General features: G+C 36.2%; 1 long non-coding RNA gene across 2 annotated transcripts in view; it reads left to right on the top strand.

The window, feature by feature from the left end:
• LOC123571037 (uncharacterized) overlaps positions 1–22,143 on the top strand; it is a 355,383-nt gene that overhangs the window by 261,704 nt on the left and 71,536 nt on the right. The window lies entirely within an intron of this gene.

The raw sequence follows: 22,143 nt of genomic DNA, 5'->3' as shown, positions 1-22,143 counted from the left end.
ATTTTACATTAGTTGTTCTGGGCCATTTGTTTTGTTTTGTTTTGTTTTGTTTTTCGTTTCAGTCTTTGAATTCACACAGCTTTGTATGAGATAAGGAATGCTCCAAAAGGCAACTTGCACGATGATTGCTATATGAAAAGGCTAAGCTTGAAATAATGCCTATCAACGACAATGATTTAGGAGGAATGTCTCCACTTTGTTCAGTACACATTTGCTTTTTGAATTCATTCTACTAAGAATACCGTCTCTGGCTTTGGTGTTACAATCTTCCATTCTCTTCTATTCTATTATCAATTTGACATTGAATGTTGCTAACTTCCACAAAAAAGCCTGAAAGTCAGAGTAAAAGCTCTGTTTTTGGCTGCATTGATGGTACTGTGTTCTGCCAGTTAGTGGAGAGAATGATTACGTTGGGAGAAAGAATAAATATTTTAACTGGTTAAATAAAATTGTTGAAAGAAAATGAGATTTTACATAAACAAGAATACTCTGAAATTGATCGCTTTTCTTATTTTAATTTTGGGAAGCAAACTCACCATATTTTCCTCTATTTTCTAATTTGTTAAGTTTTTCAAACTGTCAGAAACAAGAGAACAGATACTTGTTGAGCTGATGATTTATCAACATTTCCCATGCAAAAGAATTCCACCAAATAAATTTCTACAATCAGGTGTAAAATATAGGCAATTGATTTTCTATGATTAACTATTGAGCAGCATTAAACATAGTATGCAGAAGACAGCTTTTACTTTCTCTCAATATTGTCAAAAGAGGTCTACTTAATATCAATTAAAGGCAGGGAAAATATACCCCAAAATCTTCAATAGCAGAGAAACCGTGCAGGAGCTTCATTGCTTTGTTTACCATTACACAAGAGCCCACACACTGCCACATTTCTTCAGGAACAATGTCTTGGAATGCCTCCAGTCATGATTAACTACATCAAAAGTCAAGGCATCTGCCATCTATGTTCATATCACAATTATGCCAAGTCCAGGCAGACTATAGAGATGGGAGAAGGTAACCAGATGCTCATAAATAACAAGGTTTCTGTGAAAAGCTATAATGCAAGGACATCTACATTTTAGAGAAAAAAATGCTCCAATTTAAGGTTTTGCAAATATTATAAAAGCATCACTTAATACTATGTATGAGTGTCTAAATTCATTTAACTAGCATATTGCTTTTTACCTATTAAAGTAGCAAATATTTTAATGCCTGTATTAATTACATTAGAGCAGTGCTGTTTATTTGCTAGTGATAAGAGAACTATTTCCATTTCTTTTCAACCTCAACCTCAACAATAGAATATCTTCACATATTTTATGAATGTTTAATATCATATTTAATATTTTTCTGGAATTTCAGCGTTGTAAAAAGACTGGAAAGAAAAAAATTTTTTCATGCCATTTTTAGGTTCACGAAGTTGTGAAGATTTTAGGATAATGTTTGGTCTTGAAAGAATCCCAGCTTACTTTTGAGAGTCATGAAAGAGCTCTTTAGCTTGGAGAAGGTTTATATTCTTAGTGAAGTCCCATTCTCCAGAATACTAGATGAAATAGAGCTGACATTGACTCATCAGAAGTTCTTTTTACTCGTAGCCTTTCCTGATCAGTGAATCTGAATCATAACAATTTAATATTATGCATTTATGTATGTGCAAATGTCAACATATTCCTTTCTTAAGCCCAGCCAAAAACTATTGCCAATAATGATTTTTTTTCACTTTCTGGAAAGATCATATAATCTAATTGCACATTGATTTAAATTAGTGTTAAATGTTTTTCTTTAAGAGTAAATTCCAAAATTACTTAAGTGGGGAACTTAAGAGACCCTAAGTATCATAAATATATGTTGGAAGTGGAGAATGTTATTAATAAGCAACCCAGGTATATTCTTGGAGGCTAGCTCATTGGGGCCTGCCTTTGTCCTAATATATGATGCTGGAGAGGTCCCAGATGCTATTAGTGCTTTCCCAGGGTGTCAGAGTACACACTGGTGTGTACTGTTTGGGGCTGGGTAACAGGAATTGTTGCTCAAGGAAATCTTGAGTGGTGCTAATTTCCCTGTGAATCATCAGATGTGTGTTCTGATATATGTCACAATTTTGGCTAATTGTTGACATTAATTTTGGTGAAAAGTCTAACATGCTGGGAACATTCTCATTTTATTCATCTTCTCTGAAATCCTGTGCCAGCTGTCATTACAGATTTTAGACTCCTTAGAGGTAAAGCTAAAGTAGAGTTTTAAACACCAAGAAAATCTAAATATGCAAAGTAGCATTTTAAAGGTTCTTATATTAACTTTATCTTAATAAATAATATGCTTTTAATAGGAGAAACTGATTAGTAGTCACTGAGATAACTTAAATGGTACTCTAGTGTCATGAACTACAGCTCTCTTGAAATGTAACAAGTCCCTCAAAATTATCATATGCATCATCACTGTCTTTATGAATATATGTTTATTGAGGACCCACTGTGTACCTGGTACCCTACTAGGAGCTTGGAGAACATTTGCTGAGATTATTCCAAAGATATTTTTCTTCATGCAATTGGGATTTCATGTATATTAGAAACTGAATCAGAAAGACATATACCAGTCACTATTGGATAGTAAAATATCAGGATAAAATGAGAGTAGAGAATGTAGTTCGTATTTTACTATGGTTTTATGTGTTTATCTCAATGCTTTCTACTTCTATTTGGAGAGAGTTCACTGGTAAATGTGCTGTGTTTGAGCAGGCAAATGAGGAAGAGAAAAGAAATAAAGTAAAAATGCAATGTATGGGAGTGGTAAAGGAAAGCCTGTATAAGAGAAGTGTAGAACTACTATACAATGCAACTGACTTTGCCTTTTACTGGTATTTTATTGTTCATCCTTGCCAGGGATGGACAATCTCCAGTGCCCCTCCTGTGACTGCTGCCTCTGATATGTATACAACCACCAAATATTCTGTGGTATCTACAGAGAGAACAGGATGGAGGAGTGTTCTGGCCATAATGAGAGTGTGTACCAGGGCAAAATTTTACTTTTATTTGATATTGGATCTGGGCCAATCCTGAGAAGCATTTGCTTTTCTTAAATTTTTATAAACAATATTTGAGTGTGTTTTTTACAGGGGAAGCATACTATAGTGAAAAGAGAATAAAATTTAGAGTCAGTCCAAACTTGGTTCACATTCCTATTGTGTGACTGTGATCAAATTACTTAAACTTTCAGTTTGTTTGTAAAATGTCAAGATATAATTAAAAAAAAAACACTTGTCTAAGAGAGTGATCATTAGGATTAATCATAATAACAATATTACAATGCTAAACCTAGTGCTTGGTGTGAAGTGAAAACTGTAAATATTCTACTATGTGAATTTTAATATTTAAGAGTATTTAGGTAGTCTATGAATTAATCACTTAAATGTTTATATATATAATGTGGTAATGTTATCTACATTGGTTTCTGTCGTGAATAATATTTAACTTACAATTTTAAAAACTGAATATGAAAAGAATGATAGCTTTGTATCAGTTCTGGTGATTTTTTTCCTGGGGGTAAATCAAAGAGAATGAGGTAAACATGTCATGAATATTTTGTATCACTGAAAGGATCAGACCACTAAAAAAAAATTGAAGAGTGCTCTATTATAAAGTCATGCCCCAAAAAAGAATTATTGGTTGGCATTTCTATTCCTGGTGCTATACTATAGGAATAAGAAACTCTCCTCAAAATGTAATTACATCAGCATCGAAAGTCAAAATAAGTCAGATGTTTATGAAATATCTCTCTACATCCTGTAATGCAGTGTGCAAAATTTAAAGATCATCAATGACTTTAAACATAGCTCAAAATGTGGCTCTGGAAACATTTGTACAATTGACACAGAATGTACCCATCTGTGTTCTAGGGTGATGCTGTGCTTGTGCTGTGGATATTGACATACTTAGTCTCAGGTCCACATTGCATAGCAAACATGAGCTGAGAAACTGCCCACATTTTTTTGTTGTTTTGAATTTGTTTTTGAATTAAATATCATTTAGAATGGTTGGTCTACTGGTTGAACTTTGAATATTTTCTTATGATATCTTTTGTTAATAGTTTTATTTGTTACAAAAGTTTTAGAATTTCATTTATTTCTAAGTAGCTTTGTGCAAGCTATTTCAACCTTCCTAGGCCTTGCTTTCTTTTGATGTCAAATGAGCCACCAACCTAAATAATTTTCCATCTCTGTTATTTCATAATTTGAGAATGCTACGTATAATACTGCAGTTGCCTCAGAATAATATTTGGTCAGGATGATAGAATAGACCAAAAAATTGTTGAAAATAATTCAAATAGCAATTGGTGCGCTATGATTTGGCTATTTAACCCCATTTGATCCCCACTGTTAGAGGTGGGACCTAATGGGAAATATTTAGGTCATGGGGGCAGAGCCCTAATGAATGACTTGGTGCCCTCCTTCAGTTATCACTCTTAGTTCCCATGAGACCTGGTTGTTAAAAAGGTCTTGACCCTTCTCTTTCTTCTCTCTCATTTCCTCTCTCACCATATGAACTCTGCACAGGGCATCTTCCCTTTGCCTGCTCCCCTTTGACTTCTGCTAAGAGGAAAAGCAGTCTGAGGCCCTTAATAGATGCAGATGCTGGTGCTGTGCTTCTTACGCAGCCTGCAGAACTGTGAGCCAAATAAATGTATTTTCTTTACAAATTACCCAGCCTTGGGTGTTCTTTTATAGAAATACAAACAGAATAAGACAGGAGTTTTTGGAAGCCCTGTGAAAATTATAAAGGAGTATAGCAGCATAAGATATTAAAATATAATCAGTTAAATTAGAGAAATAAATCAAGTGGTTAAACACAAGGATTGAATGTGCATAGACTCAAATTTATTAACTGCTCCTTTTGGACATACCATTTACTTTCTATGCTACTTATTCTCTACCAGGTATAACAAACAGGCTGTGGTAATAACAATAGCAGTAATAGTAGTCATAGTAGTAGTAGTAGTGATAACTAATATTAATTGAACATCCACGGGGTGCCAATCACTTTGTGATATGTATCTATATATCTCTATCTGCTTCTTTCTATATACATACATATCTTAAATTGCAAAGTAGGCATCACTGTCCCCAGCTTACTAATGGAGATAGAAACGACATAAAAGTAGATACCTTGTTTTAATTTTAAACCTAGTCAATGTCATATTTGATATTCTGGCTCAGGATTGTTTTATTCAAGGTGTGTTCTTAATTATTATGCTTTGAGGCCATTGAACATCTCCTCTCAGTTTCCTTATTTAATACTTCTACAACTTTTTTGTTTGTTTTAGATTACTGGCTTTAAAAACTATTGACATAAGGCAAAGCTTGATGTCTTGCTCTGGTCAAATGCTTTGATGAAAATATGGTTTGCAACAAATTCACAGATCATGCTTCCTTATATATCTGTAATGTTTGCAGGTTTCTCTTACCCTGATACTTTTTATATATTCTTAAGGAAAATAATCATAAATACACTTAGCATATGTAGAAAAATTGGCTAACTATAACTTCAATAGGCATAATTTAAAGGGAGGTGTTTTTAATTCAAAATGTAAGCACATAAACACATTCACATTTTATTTTTCTTTTGGTTCTAGGAAGGCTGGAGCCAGATTCACTGATTGAAGATTTATGTTTTCCAATTTATAAACTGTTTACTGAAGGTACAATGGGCTTTTTACAGAGAATACGTCAGGCTAGTTGAGACATTGGTTCACAGAAGATAGCTACTGCCTGTCAGAATGGTGAAATGGTCAGTGAGCTTTGCTTTTTACCAAAAGTCTGAATCCCAATTTCAATTGAAAAAGTTAAATTAGAAATGCAGATTCCTTATCATTCTTTCACTGAATTTAATCTTTAAGACTAACACATAGGGAAGATTAGAAATTTTAATGGATTACTGGGAATAAATTCTAAACAACAGACATTTATTATAATTGATAAAAACTAATATTTTATGAGGGAATTAGAATATCCCTTGAGTACTGTTTATACACATTGAGGGAAGGAAAAATGATTTACTTTTCAGTTGAAAATCATTTGGGGATTGAAACCACCATTGCACATTTGTAACTGAGACAGTGAAAGAGATCTGACTTAACCCACTCTATCTTGCTTCTAATCTCCAAGTTGTCCTTGTTCATTCATGGGCATAGGCTGAACTAACTTTGGGAGGAACTTAGTTTATACTTTAAAACAAAGACGATAACAGCCCTTTCCCCAAACAACCTCCTTCTTGCCTGGGGACTAGACAGCCTTTGTAGGACTAACAAATTAGCCACAAGATTAGAAATTGTGGTTTAGGAGTCATACAGGTGGAGGCTACAAGATTCTGACCCTTCCTAAACTTCTCCTAAGATCAGTGCTTGAGATATTTTGCAGACCCTGCACTTGATGAATCTGCTATCACCACCAAGATCAATAAACTGGCTCAGCTGGTCTTGTGGGCCCCACCCAGGCACTGACTCAGCACAAGAAGATAGCTTCAAGTCCCATCTCTGACCTAACCAATCAGTACTCCCAGCTCAGTGGCTTTCCCCAACCCACCAAGTTGTCCTTAAAAACTCTGATCCCTGAATGTTCAGGGAGACGGATTTGAGTAATAGTAAAACACCAGTCTCCCCCACAGCTGGCTCTCAGTGTATTACTCTTTCTCCTTTTCTTAATGAAAATTTTTAAATTTATTTCTGTAGGTTATTAGGGAACAGGTGGTGTTTGGTTACATGAGTAAGATCTTTAGTGGTGATTTGTGAGATTTTGGTGTGCCCTTCACCCAAGCAGTATACACTGCACCCAATTTGTGGTCTTTTATCCCTCACCCCCTTCCCACCCTTTCCTCCTGAGTCCCCAGAGTCCACTGTGTCATTCTTATGCCTTTGCATCCTCATGGCTTAACTCCCACTTATGAATGCGAACATATGATGTTTGGATTTCCATTCCTGAGTGACTTCATTTAGAATGAAGTCATTAGAATAATAGTCTCCAATCTCATCCAGGTCACTGCAAATGCCAGTAATTCATCCTGTTATATGGCTGAGTGATATTCCATCATATATATATATATATCTCACAGTTTCTTTACCCACTTGTTGATTGATGGGCATTTAGTTTGGTTCTACGTTTTTGCATTTGTGAATTGTGCTGCTACAAACGTGTGTGCAAGTGTCTTTTTTGTATAATGACTTCTTTTCCTCTGAGTAGATACCCAGTGGTGGGATTGATGGATCAAATGGTAGTTCTACTTTTAGTTCTTTAAGGAATCTCCACACTGTTTTCCATAGTAGTTGTACTAGTTTACATTCCCTCCAGCAGTGTAGAAATGTTCCCTGTTCACCGCATCCATGCCAAAATCTATTATTTTTTTACTTTTTGATTATGGCCATTCTCGCAGGAGTAAGGTAGTATCACATTGTGGTTTTGATTTGCATTTCCCTGATCATTAGTGATGTTGAGCATTTTTCCATATGCTTGTTGGTCATTTGTGTATCTTCGTTTGAAAATTGTTTATTCATGCCTTTAGCCCGCTTTTAGATGGAATTGTTTGTTTTTTCTTTGTAATTTGTTTGAGTTTGTTGTAAATTTTGGATATTAGTCTTTTATCAGACATATAGATTGTGAAGATTTTCTCCCACTCTGTGGGTTGTCTGTTTACTCTGCTGACTGTTCCTTTTGATGCGCAAAAGCTCTTTAGTTTAATTAAGTCCCAACTATTTATCTTTGTTTTTATTGCATTTGCTTTTGGGTTCTTGGTCATTAAGTCAGTGCCTAAGCCAATGTCTAGAAAGGTTTTCCCAATGTTATCTTCTAGAGTTTTTATAGTTTCATGTCTTAAATTCCTTAATCTATTTTGAGTTGATTTTTGTATAAGGTGAGAGATGAGGATCCAGTTTCATTCTCCTACATGTGGCTAGCCAATTATTCCAGCACCATTTGTTGAATAGGGTGTCCTTTTCCTACTTTATATTTATGTTTGCTTTGTCAAACATCTGTTGGCTGTAAGTATTTGGATTTATTTCTGGGTTCTCTATTCTGTTCCATTGGTCTAGGTGCCTATTTTTATACCAGTATCATGCTGTTTTGGTGACTATGGCCTTATAGTATACTTTGAAATCGGGTAATGTGATGCCCCCAGATTTGTTCTTTTTGTTTAGTCTCACTTTGGCTATGTTGGCTCTTCTTTGGTTCCATATAAATTTTAGAATTGTTTTTTTCTAATTAGGTGAAGACTGATGATGATATTTTGATGACAATTGTTTGAACTTGTAGATTGCTTTTGGCAGTATGGTCATTTTCACAATACTGATTCTACCTATACATGAGCTTGGGATGTGTTTCCATTTGTTTGTGTCACCTGATTTCTTTCAGCAGTGTTTTGTAGTTTTCCTTGTAGAGGTCTTTCACCTCCTAATATTCCTAAGTATCTTTTTTTCCCCAGCTATTGTAAAAGGGGTTGAGTTCTTGATTTGATTCTCTACTTGGTCGCTGTTGTATAGAAGAGCTGCTGATTTGTGTACATTAATTTTGTATTTGGAAATTTTGCTGAATTATTTTATCAGTTCTAGGAGCTTTCTGGAGGAGTCTTCATGGTTTTCTAGGTAAACAGTCATATCATCAGTAAACAGTGACAGAGGATCATGGCAGATGGGAGGCAGCACTAGATTACAGCTCCCACTGGGACGGACAGAGCAGCATGTGGAGGCTCTCACTGTGAACTTTTGCTCCAGAACAACTGCAGGAATACATTAGGACAGCCAAAAGAACCCACAGACCCTGTGAAGGAAGTGGATTGCTCCTGTAGGACTTGGGAGACACCCCAAGTATTGTGAGTGTCCAAACTGTGGAGGTGGGAAAGAGAGATTGTCCACCTCAGACCACACACCCCCAGTAGGGAGCCTGAGAGTCTAGATTACAGAAGATTCTGACCTTACCTGGATCGGAGTCAATTTAGAGAGCCAAGTGAAACACAGGGGTAGAGGAAGCAGTGGGAAAATCCCTGTGGGCTTGCTGGCGCCCCTAGCAAGCCATTTCTGCCCTACCTCACAGGGGTCCTTGGGGAGGTAGGAGGCCAGAGGCACTGGGAAAAGGCCACAGGGAGAAGGAAACCTCCAGCTGAGCTTTGTAACAATTTGAAGTGATCGAGAAGTCTCCTGGTCAGAGCTTGGGGGAAGGCATGAACCTGGTGTGCAGACTCTACAGGTTGGGGAAGAATGAAAGCCCTTCTTGCTTTTGCAGCTGGAAGGTGGGTAGCGTCGGGCAAGTTCTCAGCCCTGCTTGCCCACTTCCTGGAAACAGAATTGGGCTGTTGCAGGGGCTGGGGGATGGGGGGCACGGTGGGAGTGAGACCAGCACTTTGGGTTGCATGGGAGCTGAGTGAGGCCTGAGATTGATTCCTTTCCCCCACTTCCCTGACAACTTGCATGGCACAGTGGAGGCAGCCATAATCCTCCTAGGAACATAACTCCATTGACCTGGAAACCACACCCCATCCCCCACAGCAGCAGCAGTAAGACCCACCAAAGGGGAGTCTGAGCCCAGACACGCCTAGCCCTGCCCCCGCCTAGTGGTCATTCCCTAACCACTCTGGTAACTGAAGACAAAGTGCATACATTCTTGGGAGTTCGAGGGCCCTGCCCACCACCTGTTCTTCCACTACCACAGCTGATGGTCTCTTGAAAGCACCACCTCCTGGCAGGAGGCCAACCAGGACAAAAATAGTGCATTAAGCAACCAAAGCAAAGGACCCTCACAGAGTCCATTTTACCCCTCAGCTGCCTCCACTAGAATTACTCCTTCTCTATTGCAATTCCCCTGTCTTGATAAATGGGCTCTGTCTAGGCAGCAGGCAAGGTGAACCTATTGGGTGGTTACAGGATGACGGTAAAATACTGTGACACTGTTCAGGAGGTATGAAGGTCCATGTGGCTTATTTCATTTTTCTTTGATGGGCCAAAATAAACTGGGGTTTCTATCTTTCTTTCCTATTTTTCCCATCTCTTACCATCATCATTGATTTTCTTTTCTATGCTTTTAATCTATTCATTCAACAACCATTTTCTGAGCACCTACTGTGACTCAAGTCACCAAGTTGGTGGCAGGGATCCTGAAATGAAAGCAAGGTGGAACAAAAAAAATTTTGGCCAGGCGCGGGGGCTCATGCCTGTCACCCCAGCACTTTGGGAGGCTGAGGCAGGCAGATCACTTGAGGTTAGGAGTTCGAGACCAGCGTGGCCAACATGGTTAAACCCTATCTCTACCAAAAATACAAAAAATTAGCCACGAGTGACGGCACATGCCTGTAATCCCAGCTACTCAGGAGGATGAGGCAGGAGAATCAGGAGGTGGAGGTTGCAGTGAACTGAGATTGTGCCACTGCACTGCAGCCTGGGTGACAGAATGAGACTCTATCTCAAAGAAAAAAAAAATAAAAATGCCCTTCAGTAGTTCTCTATCTGATGCCATCATGTTATTCATTGATTATGAAATATGGGAATCATAAATGTGTCCACTCTGCTAACAAATTCTTAGTTGTACTCTCAAATGCTTGTTAGCCTGAGAACTTAAAAAATGTCATACTTCAACGAGCCAACAAAAGCCTATTACTTTTCTCTAAAAACGCTTCAGTGGAAATTGTCCTAGTTGCCTTCTATGATTTTATACTGCTGTCAGAGCCCCAGCATAGGGAAGTAGTTGACTTCCGGGTTGGTAAGAAGAACTTAATAACAGTATAGATTTGTAAAAGGGAAGTTTTATTAAAGAAATAGAACACTGCAGGAGTGCAGCGGGGTGCCTCAGCAAGAGGACTGAGAGCACCACTGTGGATTTTTCCTTGGGGGTATTTATGGACCCTTAAGTAGGAGCCGAAGGGTAATTTGCAAGATAAATGATTACATTTGTAGACATTTTGGTGCCTTGATATCAGCAAGGGTTACACAGTGTGTTTCTGGCATGCATGCATTCTGGAGATGTATATAAATTCTAGTTACCTATAAATTTTAAGTTGAAAACAGTCCTGAAACCAGGTGACTTTAGATAATAGGTAAGTCTAATTACTTCTAAATTTCTCAGACAAGGAGTTTTTGTCTCGGGCCTGCTGGATGGTCACCAGGTAATTTTGTTCTTCTCTATCTCCCCTCCCCTTCACCAGACCCCGGATTTCTGATGCTCTCCTTCTGATACTCTCTGTCTCCTTAACATGATTCATTGTAAGTTTGAGAAGCATAGGAGGGCACAATGATCAAGATAGAAAATATAGTTGTTGTTGGAAAAGTATGTATTTCTGTGGGAATGCATTTTACTTCCTTGTATTGTTTTTAGCCCTGACCATTTCTGTCTCTAATCTAATGAAGGCAGCTGATGTTTTCTTGCTACTATATAACAAATTTGCTCTTCTTTAGATGGACAGCTTGATTATAGGACTGGCTTCTTTTTAACATAATGCTAATCACCATATTGACTGATAATAGATAAATATCGTTAAATCTCATTAATTTGAAACTCAAAGGACTATAAAAGATGGGCTCTGAATTAAGTAGAGTATATGTCATTTTATTTAAGAACAGAGTACATGGTTAGCTAGGAAATTGTAGCTGCTCACCAGATACTATTGAGTCAACTAGAATTATATTTTATTTTGTAATGAACAATGTAATAATGCATAGAACTAAGACACTAAACATCTTATAGTTTTGAATGTAACTGTGCCATAGTTATGCACTATTTCTACAGCAATGGATGACCCTGAAAGTGACAAAAACTGGAGAGTCAAAAGTAATGCACTAAAAATAAATGAAAATAGTCTTATTTTAGCACACATTGAGCTAGTAACAAGAGGGTAGTGTGTTGTGTTGAAATTGGGATAGCTACATAAAGAATTTGATGGTCAGAAGGCTGTGTATCTAGGAATTATGCCATTGATTGTATAGTCCCACTGGGTTCCTTCATTTAAGGACTAGTCTTTCAAGGTCAAGAGGAGCAACAAAACATAACAGTCCCTTACTTGGCCATAGATGGTTCAGCTGAAAGACCTCAGAGGTGTGATTGTGTTGTCCTTTCTGTATGGAAAGCAGTGTTTAATATAATTTTCAAAAGATAGCTTATTTTCCTTTCTACTTAATCGGCCCGTGAATACCATGGACTTTTATGTATTGGAGTATTTGTTGCTTGGAGGGTTCAAACAAAACCTGTCTGTTGGAATTTTTAAAAATTAAGTTTATCGTTTTGAACAAGCAAGACCTCTCTGTTTAACAGATGGCTCAACAGTTGTAAGAAAATTATTCACAGCCCAAAAGCAGCACAATAATTTTAAAAAATTGTTTATTCTCAATTTACATAGTTTTAAAAGAGAAAGAGATTCTATCCTGTCTCCTTGTTATTGTGCCTTTGAGAAGACAATGCATTTCTGAACTTGACAAAAGGCAAACGTCTCAGTTTCATTTGAGGCTTAAATTAGGTGGGATTTCAAATGCTTTCAATGGAAATACTATTTAAAAAACAAGATGGATGTTTTTTTCTTTCATGAAAAGGGTAAAACTCTGTTTCTTTATTTTCACTTAATTCTAATGCTATCTGACAGTCTTACTTTGCTCATGTATGTAGAACTTCACGTTTCCACACCCAGCTACCTGTCTGGAGCAGTAAACCCCAAGGCTTACTGTGACCTAGAAGTACATTTTCTTACATTTCTTATAGCTTTGTGACCTTCTTGATTTCTTCAAGTGTCTCCTTTTCTAGGAATTGCCAGTGGTCAAGGAATAGAATTTTTCTGCATATGAAGCAGATGGGCTAATATGGGAATATATATAATTTACTTTGTCAAAATCAAATGTTCTGCATTAAAAAATTTCATTTTTCAAAAGCCATGCTTGTTGTCACTTTGATGAGAGTTTGTAGAGTCAAAACCATAACCCCATTATATAGAATATTGATATTATGTCAAGTAGAATGATGGATTTATAGTACTGGAACAGATCTTGAAAGGAAATTTTGTCAAAAACATTGCCTTAAACCAAGACATGCTCACATTATCTCAGAAGGGAATTCAGAATAATTTTCCATAAACTTTTCTAGGATTCTAAACTCTCAAAAGTCTTTCTTATTTTTTTTAAAAGATCAGGAAGTCTTACATTGGTCAACTTAGAATCTTACTTCTAACTGACATCATTTTCTTTTTGGAGGAGGTATCACAAAGAATTTAGCAAAAAGTCGTCAAAAAATTTTTTTTAGGCATTTGAAACAGAAAGTATCAACAGCTGGTAGGAATCTATTCTCCTTATAGTTAAATGATATCCTTGATGGGTTTGAACTTATGCTTTATCTTAAGTGTGGACACATAACCCTATTGATACATCATTAGTAAAGCTGATGCCAAGTGTTTGCTCCCTTCACAGTGCAATTAGCCCTATTTTGTTCCCTGGCCGTAGACTATACCTGTAATCTCAGCCAACTCTGTAAAAAATATGTATTATAATTTTAAGGGGGATCTGGGAGGCAATGTGGATGGATGAGGGAACTGTCTCTCTTTTAATTGAAAAAAAAATCTGCTTTACTGATAGACTCAGTTGTATTGTTTTCTTATAAAGGAGAGCCTGCCGAAACTAATGCAGTGGAAGTCTACTGTGATACAAGGGGTGTTCAAAAACTTCATGGAAAATGCGTATTATAGAAAAAAACTATGCTTGGATTTTAAAATATTTATGCACAAAAATTAACTTGTACTGACTAGTTAGAATATTTTTGAATAGTACCTAGTTTGAGGCATTAAGAAGGATAATGCAATTTGAAAAGAGACCGTATTAGAGTAACATGAATTCTACTAAAATTGAAGCAAGAGCAAACATGAAATTTATGGTGAAAGTTGGGTGGAAGAATGGCAAAATTATTGATGCTTTATGAAAAGTTTATGGAGACAATCTCCCAAAGAAATCAGCAGTTTACAAATAGATAACTCATATTAGGAAGGAACAGTGTAATGTTGACCAGGAAGCCTGCAGCAGCAGACCATCCACATAAATTTGCCAACTAACTTTACAAATTTTGTGAGGAAAACACTCATCTTCCACATGCCCTAATTGAAGTGAATCAACAACTAATAGCAGAAACAATAGCCAGTGCCACAGACATCTCACATGATTCAGTTCTCACAATTCTGAGTGAAAAATTAAAGTTGAACAAACATTCTGCTTGATGGGTGCCAAAACTGTTGCACCCAGCATAGCTGAGGAGAAGAGCAGAGCTTTAAATAGACATTTTAAACAAGTAAGATCAAAATCCTGAAGCATTTCTTCAAAGAATTGTAACAGGAGATGAAACATGGCTTTACCAGTATGATCCTGACAATGAGGCCTAATTAAAGCCATGGCTACCAAGAGGTGGAAGTGATTCACTCAAATCAAAAGTGGACCGTGAAGAGCAAAGGTTGTAGCAACAGTTTTTTGGGTATGGTCAAGTCATTTTGCTTGTTGACATTGTGGCTGGTCAAATAATAACATCTGCTTATTATGAGAGTATTTTGAGAAAGTTATTTAAATCTTTAGCAGAAAAATGCCCAGGAAAGCTTCACCAGAGAGTCCTTTTCCACCAGTACAATGATCCTGCTCATTTCTCTCATCCAGCAATGGCAATTTTGGTAGAGTTTTGATGGGAAGTCATTACGCATCCACCTTAAAGTCATAATTTGTCTTCTTCTGACTTCATTTGTTTCCTAATATTAAATATTTTAAAAGTCTATAAAAGGCACCCATATTTCTTCAGTTAATAATGTAAATAAGATCATATTAACATGGTTAGATTCCCAGGACCCTCAGCTTTTAGAGATGAACTAAATGGCTGGTGTTATTTACAAAAGTATCTTGAACTTGATGAACTTTATGTTCAAAAATAAAGCGTATAGTTTGTATTTTTACCTTTTAATTCCCCTTTTCTATGAACTTATTGGAACCCCCAAATTCAAATATTTATTTGGTATCTGTCTCTTATATCTATACAATATTTGAAAATCTTAGATACCTAAAAGCCCCCTTTCTCTTAGTTATCGTGTAGGGTAAATGAAGTCACTTCCCACCCACTGATGTTCTCAAAACATCTCTAAAGATAAGCACTCATGCAAATTATCATGATGACTTTGCAATTGCTTTTGATGTCAGCAGTGTACCTAAGATAGCTGTGCTCAGCAAAAGAAAGGCATATTTTTCTGCTAAATCAATGCCAGGCATTGTGTTTTACATCTCCCCAAAACTGGTACTTTGTGAGAAGAGTTACAGTGGCTATCAATCACTAGCAGGAGCCACCAGATCAGATTGATTCTGATAGTTAAAACTACCATACCATTTTCAGGCCTGTGAACATTGTACTGTTTTCCAAAGTGTCTGCAGTTTAGATATTTCTGCACCTCTGTTCCCAGTCTAAGATGCTACAGTAACCTATTGACTTTTCTAGAAACCATGTTCCTTTGCTAGAATATTACCTCTGTTTTCATTAATTGACGAATTGGTTGTCAATCATAAGTAACTCCACAGTTAACTGAATTTTATTATGTATAGTCATGCAATAACTTGAAACCTACATAATTTCCTTTTGATACCATTAAGGAGAAGGAAAGCCCTCTTCTTCTACCTGCTTTCCTCATTCGTTTTAGTTTTAAAATTGAAAGGTAACATTGATATAGTAGCAAAAAACTGTAAGCACAATTTTTAGGGCTTAGATTCTTGTCATTTTTTGATTGCTATCTAGTTGAATGACCTCAAGCAGGAGAGTCATATAACTTCTTAGAGCCTCAGTTTCTTCTTTTTTCAGATAATAGCACAATCACAAATGCCTTTTGAAATAGCAATGCATTATGTTAAATAAAGGGCAATATTGTTAACGTTACTTTGAAAACCCTCTACATTTGTCCTTTTTTTAAAAAAAAAAGTTCAATAATTTCTGCCTTTTTTCCTTATATTTCTTTTTCCCCTATTATGAAAGAGTTGCTAATATAATGTCTTGAATTTTCTTAATTATTCTTTCCAAAGAAGTTATAATTACATAAATTTTGCATTTTGGAGAGAGCTTGTTATTATGCTTAGACTTGAAACATGGACATTTGTTAAACATTAAAGAACTACTCCTGTCTTATCATTTAGATCTTTGGAAATAAAGCAGTGGAAGAGACTACAATCTGGCCCTTACACTGGAATGAAATACAATTTGCTGAAACGTAGAGGCATTTTTCTTTTGCTGTTTCTATTTCATTCAGGCTGGTAAATGCCTAAGGGACACAGCACATTTTGGACACTGCTTCTGTTCCACTGCTTTTCTTGGTCCATGTCCTCTGAAGGAAAAGTCTCCGGAAGCATCAGCAGTAGGAGGCTTTCTCAATGTAAACAGATGTGTGATTCTCTTCGATTTGGTGGAATCGGGTCTCCAACACGTTTAAACTCTTTGCTTAGTTGATATGGCGAGTCTCTCAAATTATCTAATTGATGTGAACCCCATTCTATTCAGGAGGTTAGAGAAGTGAGGAATCTGTTGGGAATGAGGTAAATGCAAGGAATTCTTAGATGGAAGAGTCTTCACTCCCTTGTTCATTTTCCAGATTGGTGGAACTTAAAATAGTCCATCCTGTAACATGTGACATAGGCAAAGGAGAGTAAGGTTTATTTTAGATAAAAGGGAGATTTATTGAAATAATACAATAGATAGTTTCATGAACATCCATCCTTCTAGCTTATCAGGCCAGAAATAGCAGGCAATCTTTGATTCCTCCCTTTTTAGAAGCAGATTTATTGAAGTATAGTTGATATAAAAAAAACTGCATGTGTCTAATGTATATAATTTCATGAGTTTGGACATATGCATACACCAATGATACCATCACCACAATCAAAATAATAAATGTATCCATCCCCTCCAAAAGTTTTCTAGTGTCCTTTGTGTGTATGAGTGTGGTAAGAACACTAAATATGAGATCTACACTCAACAAAATTTTAAGTGTGCAATATTGTGTTGTTTTCTATAGGTGCTATGTTATACAGCAGATCTCTAGAACTTACTCATTCAGCATAACAGAAACTTTATGCTCATTGAGCAAAATCTCATTTTGTCTTCCCCACAAGCTCCTGACATCCACCATTCTACTCTGCTTTTATGAGTTTGAATATTTTAAATATCTCGTATGAGTGGAACCATGCAGTATATGCCCTTCTCTGACTGGCTTATTTCTCTTAGCATAATCTCCTCCAGATTCATCTATGTTGTTGCAAATGGCAGAACTTCCTTCTTTTATAAGCCTGAATAGTATTCCATTGTGTGTCTTTACCATATTTTCTTTATTCACTTATTTGTTGATGAATATTTAGATTCTTTGCATATCTTGGCTGTTGTGAATAATGCTACAATAAACACAGGAGTGCAAATATCTGTTTGAGATCTTCATTTCAGTTCTTTTGGATATGTACTCAGAAGTGGGATGGTTGGATCATCTGATTATTATATTTTTAATATTTTGAGGAAGCTCCATACTGTTTTGTATAGTGGCAGCAGCATTTTACTTTCCCACCAACAGTGTGAAAAAGTTTGAATTTCTCCGCATTTTCTCCTATACCCCTCTCTCTCTCTCTCTCTCTCTCTCTCTCTCTCTATCTCTATCTCTATCTCTCCCTCCCTCCCTCTCTCTCTCTCCCTCCTCCCTCCCTCCCTCTCTCTCTTTCTCTCTTTCTAGATAATGGGATACTGGTTGTGCTAACATGTGTGAGGTGATTACCACAAAATTCACCCATTTAAAATGTACAATACAGTGGTTTTTTATATATTCGCAGAGTTCTGTAACCATCATCACAATCAATTTTACATTTTTATCACACTCCCCCTAAAATCCCCATAGTCGTTATCAGTCACTCACCATCTTCCTACAGTCCCCCCACCCAGCCCCTGGCAAAAATTAATCTGCTTTCTGTGTGTAGATTTGCCTATTCTAGCTTGTCTTGTTCTTGATCTTAGAGGAAAACCTTTCAGTTTATTTTTAACATTGAGTATTATGTTAGCTGTAGGCTTGTCATATATGATCTTTATTATGTTGAGGTGCCTATACCTATTAATAGGTTCCAGAGCATTTTTTATCATCAAAGGGTGTTGAATTTTTTCAAACACTTTTTCTGCAATGATTGAGAGGATAATATGCTTTTTATTAATTCTGTTAATGTGGTGTATCACATTTATTAGTTTGCAAATTTTAAACCGTCCTGGCTTCCCAGGGATAAACCCCACTTGGTCATAGTATGTAATAATTTAAATGTGCTATTGATTTCAATTTGCAAGTGTTTTGTGGATGATTTTGGCACCTATGTTCATCAGGGTTATTGATCTGTAATTTTCTTAACTTGTTTTGTCTTTGTGTGGTTTTGGTATCATGGTTGTGCTGGCCTCACAAAATGAGTTTGGAAGTGTTCCTTCATACCCTACATCTAATCCATCAGCAAATAGCACTGATTTAAATTTGTCCACTTCTCACCATATCCAGTGCTGTAACTCTAATCTAAGGTACAATTTCTCATTTGTGTTATTGTCACTAGTATCTAACTTACCTCTCTGCTTTCATTCTTGACCCACAGTCTATTCTTAACACATTATGAATTGTCATTCTTTAAAAAGTTAAGTTATATTGCATTACTCCTTTGATCAACATTCTCCAATGGATTTGCATTTCACTTACAGTTTATAACAAAGTCATACCAATAAGTACAAGGTCCTATACAATCTTTACGACCCTTATGTTATATCTCTATCTTAATCTCCTACTATTTGTTCTCTTTATTTCAAGTCATTTCACTCCACCCACATTTTCATCCTTGGTACTCCTTGAGTATTCTAGGCATATTCCTTCATTAAGGACTTTGTACTGGCTGTTGCATCTGTCTGAAAACCTCTCCATCTCCACCCCCACCCATATCTACAGGACCAACTTCTTCACCTCCTGTAAGTCTTTATTTAAATGTCATCTAACTCACCAACCCATCTACCTAGCCCTTACCCCACATTACCAGTTTCTTTTACATTTAATTTTTCTTCTTTTTCCTTAGCACTTATTACTTTCTACCACCTGTGTAATGTACTTATGATGCTTATTGTTTTCTGTCTCTCTTCCACCACTAGAAAGTAATCTTCATAGGAGTAAGGACCTTTGTTTTATTCACCAATATAAAACTGATGCTTAGAATAATGTTTGGTATATAGTAGGCATTCAAGAAACATTTGTTACATGAATAGAAAAGTGAATGTTTGAATGGAAGTATAGAAAACTGAAATGATAAGAAATAGAATAGAGCAGGGCTAGGTGGTGACTGACCCAGGCATACGGGTAACTAAAGGAACTTCTTTATCTCATTTGTATTATTTTGTGCACTACGATCTTTTCCACCCTACTTTGTTGTATATATTTGTTCCGTCATCCACACAATGATGTTTTATGGTTGTAAGCAAACAAATCTTGTTCTGGTTTTGTTAAGCTCATTCCTAAGTATTTTATTGTTCTGATGCTATCACAAGTATAATTGTTTCTTAATTTCATTTTCAGATTGCTCATTGTTACTGCATAGATAAAAATTTGAATTTTTATATTCATCTTGTATACAAAATCTTTGCTGAACTTGCCTATTAGCTGATATTTTTAATGGATTTCTTAGGATTTTCAATATATAAGATCATGTCATTTGTAAATAGAGATAGTTTTACTTCTTTTCCAATTGGATACTTTTAATTTCATTTTTTTATCTAATTGCTTGGCTATAACCTTCAGTCCAATGTTGAGTAGCAGTGGTAAAAGTGGACATTCTTGTCTTGTTCTTTTTTTTTCTCTTTTAAATGACAGAAAAAAATGCATGTATTTATTATGTACGAGTGATGTTTTGAGGAATATATACATTCTCGAATGACTAAATCAGTTAATTAATGTGGAAATTACTTCACAAGTTATTTTTGTGATGAGAACACTTAACATTAACTCTCTTAACGTTTTTCCAATGCTGGAGTTATATTGTATTGACTATTGTTACCATGTAGCACAATTAATCTCTTGAACTTATTCCTCCTATCTAAATATAATTTTTAATCCTTTGACTGACATCACCTCAACCTCCTCCCCCAACTCTCCCTATCTGGTAACCACCATTCTACTCTCAAGTTCTATAAAATCAACTTTTTTAGTTTCCACATATGAATGAGATCATGTCATATTTGTCTTTCTCTGCCTGGCTTATTTCAGTTAACATAATGTCTTTCAGGTTCGTCTATGTTGTTGCAAATGGCAGGATTTCCTTCCTGTTTTTATGGCAGAATAGTATTCCACTGTGTACATATACTACATTTCCGTTATTCATTCATCCATTGATGGCCTTATCTTATACTTTATCTTAGGGCAAACGCTTCCAGTCTTTAATCATTAAGTATGTTAGCTGTGGGACTTCCATAGATTCCTTGTATCAAGTTCTGGATGTCCTCTTCTGTTCCTAGTGCATTGAATTTTTTTTTTTTTTTTCATGTAAAGGCACTGGATTTTGTCAGATGCTTTTTCTGCATCTGGTGAGATGATCGTGTGGTTTTGCTTTTTATTCTATAAACACGGTGCACACTCTGGTTTGAAAGATGGTGTCTCCTCCGAAATTCATGTTGAAACTTTATTCCCAATGTAGCAATATTAATTAGTGAGGCTTATGGGAGGTGATTAAGTCATGAGGACTCCACCCTCATGAATAAGATTAGCAGCCTTATAAAACACTCAGGTTTGAAGGAGACACTCTCCTGCCCTTCAGTCCCTTCCCTCCCTTCTGCCATGAGAAGATACAGTATTAATTTCCTCTGAAGGATGCAGCAACAAGGCACCATCTTGGAACCAGACAGCAGTCCTCATCAAATACTAAATGCTGGCACCTTGATTTTGTACCTGGCAGCCTTCAGAACTATGAAAAAAAATATTTATTTTTTGTTTTTTATAAGTTACGCAGCCTGTGGTATTTTGTTATAGCAGCACAGACTGAAACAGTATGTTATATTGATTGGTCTACAAATGTTATCAGCTTTCAATTCCTGGGATAAATTTCACTTGGTTATATTGTACAGTCTTGTATAATTATTTTTACGTGTTGGGTTTGGTTTGCTAATATTTTGTCGAAGAATTTTGCATCTATATATTCATAAGGGATATTAGTATTTAGCTTGTGTGTGTATAATGTTTGTCTGGTCTTGGTATTTGGGTAATACTGGCCTGATAAAGTGAATTGAAAAGTGTTTCCTCCTATTCTACCCTTTGGAGAAGTTTGAGAAGCATTGGTGTTAATCCTTTACATGTTTGAAGAAATTACGAGTGAAATATTGGCATGGGATTTTTTTTTTTTTTTAGGTAGTTGTTTCATTACTGATTTGATCTCTTTATTTGTTGTATTTCTATTTGGATTTAAAAAATATATATCTTCTTGAGTCCGTTTTGTATGTTTGTGTCTTTCTGGAAAATGTATCCATTTCACATAAATTATCTAATTTATTGATTTGTTGGTATACAATTGCTCATTGTATTTTATTTCTTTTTCTTTATTTTATTTTATTTTTCCTGGCAGAGTCTTGCTTTGTTGCCCAGACTGGAGGGCAGTAGCGCAATCTCATCTCACTACAACTTCTACTTCTGGGTTCAAGCGATTCTTGTGCCTCAGCCTCCCAAGTAGCTGGGATTACAGGTCTGTGCTACCACGCCCAGCTAAGTTTTGTATATTTAGTAGAGACGGAGTTTTGCTATGTTGGTCAGGCGTCTCGAACTCTTGACCTCGAGTGATCCGCCTGCCTCGGCCTCCTAAATTGCTGGGATTACAGGCGTGAGCCACTGTGCCCAGCCAATGCTTTTTATTTCATAATGTTGGTAGTCATGTCCCCTCTTTTATTTCTGATTCTAGTAATTTGAATCTTCTCTCTCTTTTTCTTGGTCAGTGTAGCTAAATGTTTGTAAATTTTGTTGAGCTTTTCAAAACTATAACCTTTGTTTTCATTGATTTTATCTATTTTTAGTCTCTGTTCCATTTATTTACACGCTAATGTTTATTATTTTCTTCCTTGTGCTTGCTCTGGGTTTTTTCTTCTCCTAGGCTTTT

Source organism: Macaca fascicularis, chromosome X (genome assembly GCF_037993035.2).
Source record: "Macaca fascicularis isolate 582-1 chromosome X, T2T-MFA8v1.1".
In the NCBI taxonomy this organism is placed as follows: Eukaryota; Metazoa; Chordata; class Mammalia; order Primates; family Cercopithecidae; genus Macaca; species Macaca fascicularis.
This window is presented reverse-complemented; position numbering and strand designations above follow the sequence as displayed.